Source organism: Cajanus cajan, chromosome 4 (genome assembly GCF_000230855.2).
Source record: "Cajanus cajan strain Asha chromosome 4, NIPB_CcT2T_4, whole genome shotgun sequence".
Taxonomy (NCBI): domain Eukaryota; kingdom Viridiplantae; phylum Streptophyta; class Magnoliopsida; order Fabales; family Fabaceae; genus Cajanus; species Cajanus cajan.
The window spans coordinates 57,307,590-57,316,175 of NC_138520.1; the positions used below are offsets into that span (position 1 = coordinate 57,307,590).

General features: G+C 37.0%; 1 non-coding gene across 1 annotated transcript; it reads right to left on the reverse strand.

Annotated features, from left to right (window-relative positions):
• Positions 1-1,973: 1,973 nt before the first annotated feature.
• Positions 1,974-2,080, reverse strand: LOC145957648 (small nucleolar RNA R71). The gene has a single exon (XR_014433691.1). It is a non-coding gene; the product is annotated as a small nucleolar RNA R71 (small nucleolar RNA).
• Positions 2,081-8,586: the final 6,506 nt, after the last annotated feature.

The window sequence follows — 8,586 nt, forward strand, 5'->3', positions numbered from 1 at the left end:
CACAAGAATTCATAGCATAATCATGCATATCTTTCATGTTTTTAATAAATTTTTATATCATTTTCCTATTTTATGCTTTTCTTGGTATGTGTTGTGTTTTCTCTGAGCAGGATCAAGATTTAAGAATTAAAGAGGAAATGCTGAGCTACAAGGAAAATCACGGCCGTGATTCTAAATCACGCCCGTGATTCACCAGAGAAAATCACGGCCGTGACTCCCAATCACACCCGTGAACGCCACTGACCCTTCATAGATGTGCTCCAGAGAAGATCACGGTCGTGATTCTCAGTCACGGCCGTGATTCACTTCGCGTCCCAGCTTTTTAAGTTTTATGTTTTATTTTTATTTTTGTAATTTTTATCTTGGTAGTTTTACCTTTTTACCCTTTTAGGTTATAAATTAGATGAGGTTAGCCTAGAACAGCACTTTTGGTTTTCGGAGACAGTTTTATTTAGTTTTTGACACTTGGAGAAGGTAGGGCGCCTGTGCCATCGACTCTAAGGTTTGCTTTTCTTTTATTCTTTTCTTCTTGGAGAACTACTATGAACTCCTGTGAGTAGTTTCCCTTTTTCTGGGATCAGGGCTTAGCCTCTGAGAACCTCTTTATTAATGCATTATTCAGTTTCTTAATTTTATTCCAATTCTTGATCTGTTCTTTTATATTTTATATATGAACTTTAATATTATTGTTTTCATAATAACATTAATTAAGGATGAACTGAGAGGAGAACTTGATTATAATTATGATAAACAATTAATCTTAATTTTCATAATCATAGATAATTAGGGATGAACTGAGAGGAGAACCTAATTATCGGAACCTAAAGGAATAGACTTGAGTGTTAAATCACGAGAGTAGATTTAAGCTTTCGAGGAGCAATAGATTAACAAAGATCTTAACGGGTTTAATTGAACGTAATTACCACGAGAGTAGGGATTAATTTTAATTAAACACGTCCTCGTAGCCTGAGAAGGTGCAAGGATTAAATTAGGTTAAGACTACCTTCAAGATGGAATAGAATTAATTAATGAAAATAATAATTCAATAATGTTGGAACTCTTTGTGCGAACCCTAGATTCCCGGAAATCTCCTTATCTTATCTTAAAGTTTTATCTTATTCATTAATTGCATTACTATCTCTTTTACCATGAAATCTGATCTTATCATATCAAAACAGAAATTCCATCTGTTTTAAAATTCAAATTAAAATACTAGTAATTCTAGGTCAAACACGTAGTCCCTGTGATTCGATATTTATTACTTGACGACAACCGTACACTTGCGGTTTTTCACACATCAAGTTTTTGGCGCCGTTGCCGGGGACTACGTCTCTTGATTTAAATTAAAATTATTTTAATTCGAATTTAATTTAAAAAAAAAAAAAATTTAAATTAAATTAAATTAAATAAATAAATAATTTATTTTTTTTAGTGTTTACTTATCCAATTCAGATTTCACGGGTCACTTTCTTTTTTTTTTTTTTGCAGTGCTTTAGGGTTAATGCAAAAGAGATCTCTACGTCTTGGGAAACCAACACCACTTGATCCTGAGATTGAAAGAACTCTCCTGAGAAGGAAAAGAAAACCTTTCTAGAGAATTTGCCATGGCTGCACAACGAGATAATTTACCGCTTCGGGATTACTCTGCACCCATAGCTCGTGGGATACCTGGAGGGGAGATGCAAACTGGAGCTACTGTACCAGCTTCTCTGGTGAATATGCTCAAACAGAACACCTTTGGAGGACTACCATCAGAAGATCCTAATGACCACTTAGAGGGGTTCTTGGAAATCTGTGAGACCCAGCAATTTGATGATGAAGTTTCTGATGGAATGCGACTCCGCTTATTCTCACTCACCTTGAGAGATAAGGCAAAGGTGTGGCTAAGAACAGTGCCTAGAGAAAAGATAGCAACTTGGGAATTATGTGAAAGAGCTTTTCTAGAGAAATTCTTTCCTCCTTCTAAAACTAAAGAATTGAGGAAGAAAATCACTAATTTCCAACAAGGCACTGGAGAGACTATTTATGAAGCATGGGAGCGGTTCAAAGGATATCTTCAAGCATGCCCACAACATGGCTTCAACCGTTGGCTTACCATCCAATTTTTCTTTGAAGGATTGGACCAACAAAGCACCATGATATTAGACTCAGCAGCTGGAGGATCTTTCATGGGGAAACCTATTAATGACTGCATGATTATTTTGGAAAATGTAGCCTCAAATCACAGCCAATACAGTGAAAGAGAAGTCACAGCAAGGAAAGGAACTCCGGGGCGATATGAAGTGAACAATATTGAGTTACTCTTAGCAAAATTTGATACTCTTAATCAAAGATTAGACAAGATGGAAAAAGCTAAGGTTAATTCAGTGGCTACAAATCAAGTATGTGACCTTTGTAGGGAACAAGGGCACACTGCAGTAGATTGTACCTCAATTTTTACTGGAGAAAAAGAAGATACTACTGAACAGGTGGTAGCTTCTCATAATTTCTATGACACTCCTCGAAGAGAGAGGAGTAATCCATATTCCAACACATACAACCCTGGTTGGAAGAATCATCCTAACTTTTCTTGGAAGAATAACCCAGTTCAAGGAACTAGCAAGCAGCAACCTAATTTCCGTCCGTCCAATCACTTCATTAATGGGGAAGGAAATCCAGTACAGACACCCTCAATTCAACAAAGTGTTTCAAGATTAGAAAACCTTATGGAGAATTTTGTCACTAATCAAAAACAGACCAATGATTCAATGGCAAATTCTATTCAAAACCTTGCTGTCAAGGTTGAGAATATTACTCTCCACAACAAGATGCTGGAAAATCAAATTGCACAGTTGATGCCTAGTTCAAACAATTCTCCAGGTAAGTTCCCAGGTAAAACAATTGCAAACCCAGCTGAAAATGTTAATGCTGTTACTTTAAGGAGTGGGAAGAAATTAGACAGTCCTGTGTCTAATCAAAATGATAATATTGAGATTGATGAAGACGCTTCTCCTATGGTTGAAAAACCTGAAAAAGAGAGATTAGAAAAAGAAAAAGTATCTTCATCAAAGCCTCAAACTGTTTATCACCCCCCAATTCCTTTTCCTCAAAGGTTAGTAAGGACTAAACTTGATAGACAATTTGAAAAATTTTTAAATATGATCAAACAAGTGTATGTAAACATTCCATTTGTAGAAGCTCTACAACAGATGCCTACATATGCTAAATTTCTTAAGGATCTTTTAGCTAACCGAAGGAAATTGGATGATAGAGAGACTGTTACATTGATCCATCATAATTTGCCCAAAAAACTTAAGGATCCTGGTAGTTTCTCTATACCTTGTCTCATTGGAAATCTAAGGTTTGAAAAAGCCTTATGTGACCTTGGGGCAAGTATCAGTTTAATGCCTTTATCAATTTGCAAGAAATTAGATATGAGAGAATTAAAGCCTACAGCAATGTCAATCCAGTTAGCAGATAGATCTATAAAATATCCCATAGGAATTTTAGAAGATGTTCCAGTTAAGATAGGTAAATTTTTAATTCCGGGAGATTTTGTTGTTTTAGAAATGGAAGAGGACAAACAAATACCAATCATACTAGGTAGACCATTTTTGGCTACAGCAGGCGTGATAGTAGATGTCAAACATGGAAAATTGTCCTTATCCATTAATGATGAAACAATGGAATTTAATATTGCTAAATCTGTTAGACAACCTTCTCTTGAAAATATTTGCTGCAGGGTTGATATATTGCCTAAAGACATGGAGGAAGAAGTCATGAGATCTATTTTGAGGGATCCCTTGGAGAATTTTCTAGTTGGAGGAAAGCACATAGATCTTGAGGGGATTCAACCTAATTATGCTTGCTTGATCGATTCAAGTCCCCTGTGTAAAGAAAAAGATCCTCTAGTAGAAAGTCTTCTTGAGCCTTCAACAGATTGGGGTTAGGAGGATGTACGCATTTCATTAATTTTATTCCAAAAAAAAAAAATAAAAAAATAAAAAAATTTCAGAGTTCCAGAGAGAATCACGACCGTGACTCTAAATCACGGGCGTGATCTTCTCTGGAAAATTTTTTGGAAAACTCCAGAGAGAATCACGACCGTGATTATAAATCACGGGCGTGATCTCCTCTGTTTGAATTTTTGAAAACTCACAAAGAGAATCACGGCCGTGATTTCCAATCACGCCCGTGATTCCCTGCTGAGGCTCAACCGATACAACCCGTGATTTTTGAAATTCCCCTTTCCCTTATATATTTTTCCCCCTCCTTTTACATTCTCACTTCTCTCAAACTTACGAACTCTGCCCATTCTCTCTTTTCTTCTCTCCCAAACCCTAGCTTCTCACTTCTTCTTCCTCTTCTTCCCTCTTCCTCCCACATTCACTCCTTCCGTTCATCCATGGCTCCCAAGCGCACCCGTACCGTTGGTTCGTCCTCCACCGCTTCCGATACCCACAGTTACGAGGAAGAAGCAAGTGAAATTCCGCACCTTCCTCCGAGGTTCTATCGGAACGATGAACAGCGTGAGCGGAACGAGGTATTACGCTTCCGCACTATCCATCCTACCAGGTATCTCGACTTCCCATTTATTCGTAAGTTGGGTTTACGTGCTGATATCAATTTCATGTTAACTAACATTGGGTGGACAACCTTTGCTACCGTGCATAATGATGTTGTTTATCCTCGACTAGTTCTTGAGTTCTTGAGCTCTCTCCACACGGAAATATTATCTGGGCCAAATTGTTCTGAAGGTTTGATTTCTTTCCGTATGTTTAACCAAGAACACGAATTAACCCTGGCTCAGTTCAATAATATTTTTGGATTTCCCACTGGAGGGAGCACGAGAACCCCAAGTTCTTTCAACCCTGGTTCTTTTTGGTATAGTTTGACAGGTACAAGTAATTGGGTCGCTGGAAAATGTAATTCCTCTGCTTTCCGCCATCCCGCCATCCGTATTATGCACCGCTTTATTGCCTCTACTGTTTTGGCCCGAGGTGATTCTGAAGGAAAGGTTCGTTTGAGCGACCTTTTACTTTTATGGGCTATGATGGAAAACAGAGAGGAGCCTATTGATTCTGGCAGTCATTTGGCACGACAGTTCCAGAGTATTTCCAATACCAGCCACGGTGCGATTGTGAACGGCGGCCTCATTACCACTATAGCCAAACACCTTGGCTATCACGCTTGGCTGGACCAGTTAGAACCACTCCCTGGAAGCCGTACTATTAATTTTGCTACCTGCTCTTCTATGAACTGCATTGCGAAAGATGAAGATGATAAATACTACTTTGTAGTAACCCAGTCGGGAGTGCACCACCAGTTACCAAATCCAACATACACCGTGAAGAACCGGGCTACACGGCAGTTTCCACTGGAGCCATTAGAGGACCTACCTCCAGCAGCTGAGGAAGCGGCTCCTGCAGATGAGGAAGCAGCTCCTGAACAACCCCCTCTACATCCTGGACCTGAGGTGGACAATGCTGCTATCCTGGCAGCTATTCAATCAATGGATAACCGGCTGCAACAAATGGATGAACGCCAGCAGCATTATAATTACATGGTTGATCAAATGTATCAATGGCACATTCAACGGTATCCAGATGATTTTCCACCACAGTGAGATCTTTCTTATTCCTTATTTTACTCTGATGCTTAGGGACAAGCATTCCTTTCTGTTGTGGGTTGGTTGCATATTCATGCATTTTATAATTTTGTCAAAATAATCTATCATGCATTCATTAGCTCTTTGCTTCGGGACAAGCAAATCTTTAAGTTTGGGGTTAGGAGGATGTACGCATTTCATTCATTCATGCAAAGTAAAAAAAAAAAAAAAAAAAATATCATGCATATATACATATTCAGTTAATCCCAGCTTGAATTTGTGTTTGAAAAGTAAATATTTTTAATGAAATTGTTCGTCTTTGAAAACACTGAATGTGATGAATTGAATCTTGAAGTCTCAGAACAAAAGGTTGAAAAATTAGCCGGTTTTGTGGCTAGCACTTGGTTCTTAGTATTGAGGCTTGAAATGATCGAGAATTATAAAAATAGTCTCTTGAAGATAAATTCTTTTTAATTCGTGCTTAAAAGCTTTTGGGGGGTAAAAAAAAAATAAAAAAATCACCTAGCACCCCTTTGAGGTCATAGGTTAGAGGGAGAATATTCTTAACCTTAGAAAACTAAGGGAACTAATTAGCTACTGGGGAATTGTTTAGTAAAATAGCTAGACCCCCTTTGAGGCTACGTGTTCTTGAAATTATCATCCTCTCTACACTGATTGGCTACTGGGGAAATGTTTTAGGTGAGACAAAAACAAAAATAAAAATATTACCCCTATTTGTGTCACAAGCATTGAAAAATTATTTCTGTTAAATTATCTTCGTTTGACTAATGAGCTTTACAAGATTTGACATCATGAAACTCTTAGAAACTAAGAGTTGGCGCTAGTAATGAAAGATTAAGATTCTAATTGGACCTTGTGAGACTAAGAGTGAAGATTTTAAATGCTCAGTTAATTCTTGATGATTTTTTTTTTCAAAGTGCTAATTATTGTTTGAGGACAAACAAAAGTTCAAGTTTGGGGTTATTTGATGTTGTGTATTTTACTCGTATTTTAGCACTTTAATTCACAAGAATTCATAGCATAATCATGCATATCTTTCATGTTTTTAATAAATTTTTATATCATTTTCCTATTTTATGCTTTTCTTGGTATGTGTTGTGTTTTCTCTGAGCAGGATCAAGATTTAAGAATTAAAGAGGAAATGCTGAGCTACAAGGAAAATCACGGCCGTGATTCTAAATCACGCCCGTGATTCACCAGAGAAAATCACGGCCGTGACTCCCAATCACACCCGTGAACGCCACTGACCCTTCATAGATGTGCTCCAGAGAAGATCACGGTCGTGATTCTCAGTCACGGCCGTGATTCACTTCGCGTCCCAGCTTTTTAAGTTTTATGTTTTATTTTTATTTTTGTAATTTTTATCTTGGTAGTTTTACCTTTTTACCCTTTTAGGTTATAAATTAGATGAGGTTAGCCTAGAACAGCACTTTTGGTTTTCGGAGACAGTTTTATTTAGTTTTTGACACTTGGAGAAGGTAGGGCGCCTGTGCCATCGACTCTAAGGTTTGCTTTTCTTTTATTCTTTTCTTCTTGGAGAACTACTATGAACTCCTGTGAGTAGTTTCCCTTTTTCTGGGATCAGGGCTTAGCCTCTGAGAACCTCTTTATTAATGCATTATTCAGTTTCTTAATTTTATTCCAATTCTTGATCTGTTCTTTTATATTTTATATATGAACTTTAATATTATTGTTTTCATAATAACATTAATTAAGGATGAACTGAGAGGAGAACTTGATTATAATTATGATAAACAATTAATCTTAATTTTCATAATCATAGATAATTAGGGATGAACTGAGAGGAGAACCTAATTATCGGAACCTAAAGGAATAGACTTGAGTGTTAAATCACGAGAGTAGATTTAAGCTTTCGAGGAGCAATAGATTAACAAAGATCTTAACGGGTTTAATTGAACGTAATTACCACGAGAGTAGGGATTAATTTTAATTAAACACGTCCTCGTAGCCTGAGAAGGTGCAAGGATTAAATTAGGTTAAGACTACCTTCAAGATGGAATAGAATTAATTAATGAAAATAATAATTCAATAATGTTGGAACTCTTTGTGCGAACCCTAGATTCTCGGAAATCTCCTTATCTTATCTTAAAGTTTTATCTTATTCATTAATTGCATTACTATCTCTTTTACCATGAAATCTGATCTTATCATATCAAAACAGAAATTCCATCTGTTTTAAAATTCAAATTAAAATACTAGTAATTCTAGGTCAAACACGTAGTCCCTGTGATTCGATATTTATTACTTGACGACAACCGTACACTTGCGGTTTTTCACACATCAAGTTTTTGGCGCCGTTGCCGGGGACTACGTCTCTTGATTTAAATTAAAATTATTTTAATTCGAATTTAATTTAAAAAAAAAAAAAAAAATTTAAATTAAATTAAATTAAATAAATAAATAATTTATTTTTTTTAGTGTTTACTTCTCCAATTCAGATTTCACGGGTCACTTTCTTTTTTTTTTTTGCAGTGCTTTAGGGTTAATGCAAAAGAGATCTCTACGTCTTGGGAAACCAACACCACTTGATCCTGAGATTGAAAGAACTCTCCTGAGAAGGAAAAGAAAACCTTTCTAGAGAATTTGCCATGGCTGCACAACGAGATAATTTACCGCTTCGGGATTACTCTGCACCCATAGCTCGTGGGATACCTGGAGGGGAGATGCAAACTGGAGCTACTGTACCAGCTTCTCTGGTGAATATGCTCAAACAGAACACCTTTGGAGGACTACCATCAGAAGATCCTAATGACCACTTAGAGGGGTTCTTGGAAATCTGTGAGACCCAGCAATTTGATGATGAAGTTTCTGATGGAATGCGACTCCGCTTATTCTCACTCACCTTGAGAGATAAGGCAAAGGTGTGGCTAAGAACAGTGCCTAGAGAAAAGATAGCAACTTGGGAATTATGTGAAAGAGCTTTTCTAGAGAAATTCTTTCCTCCTTCTAAAACTAAA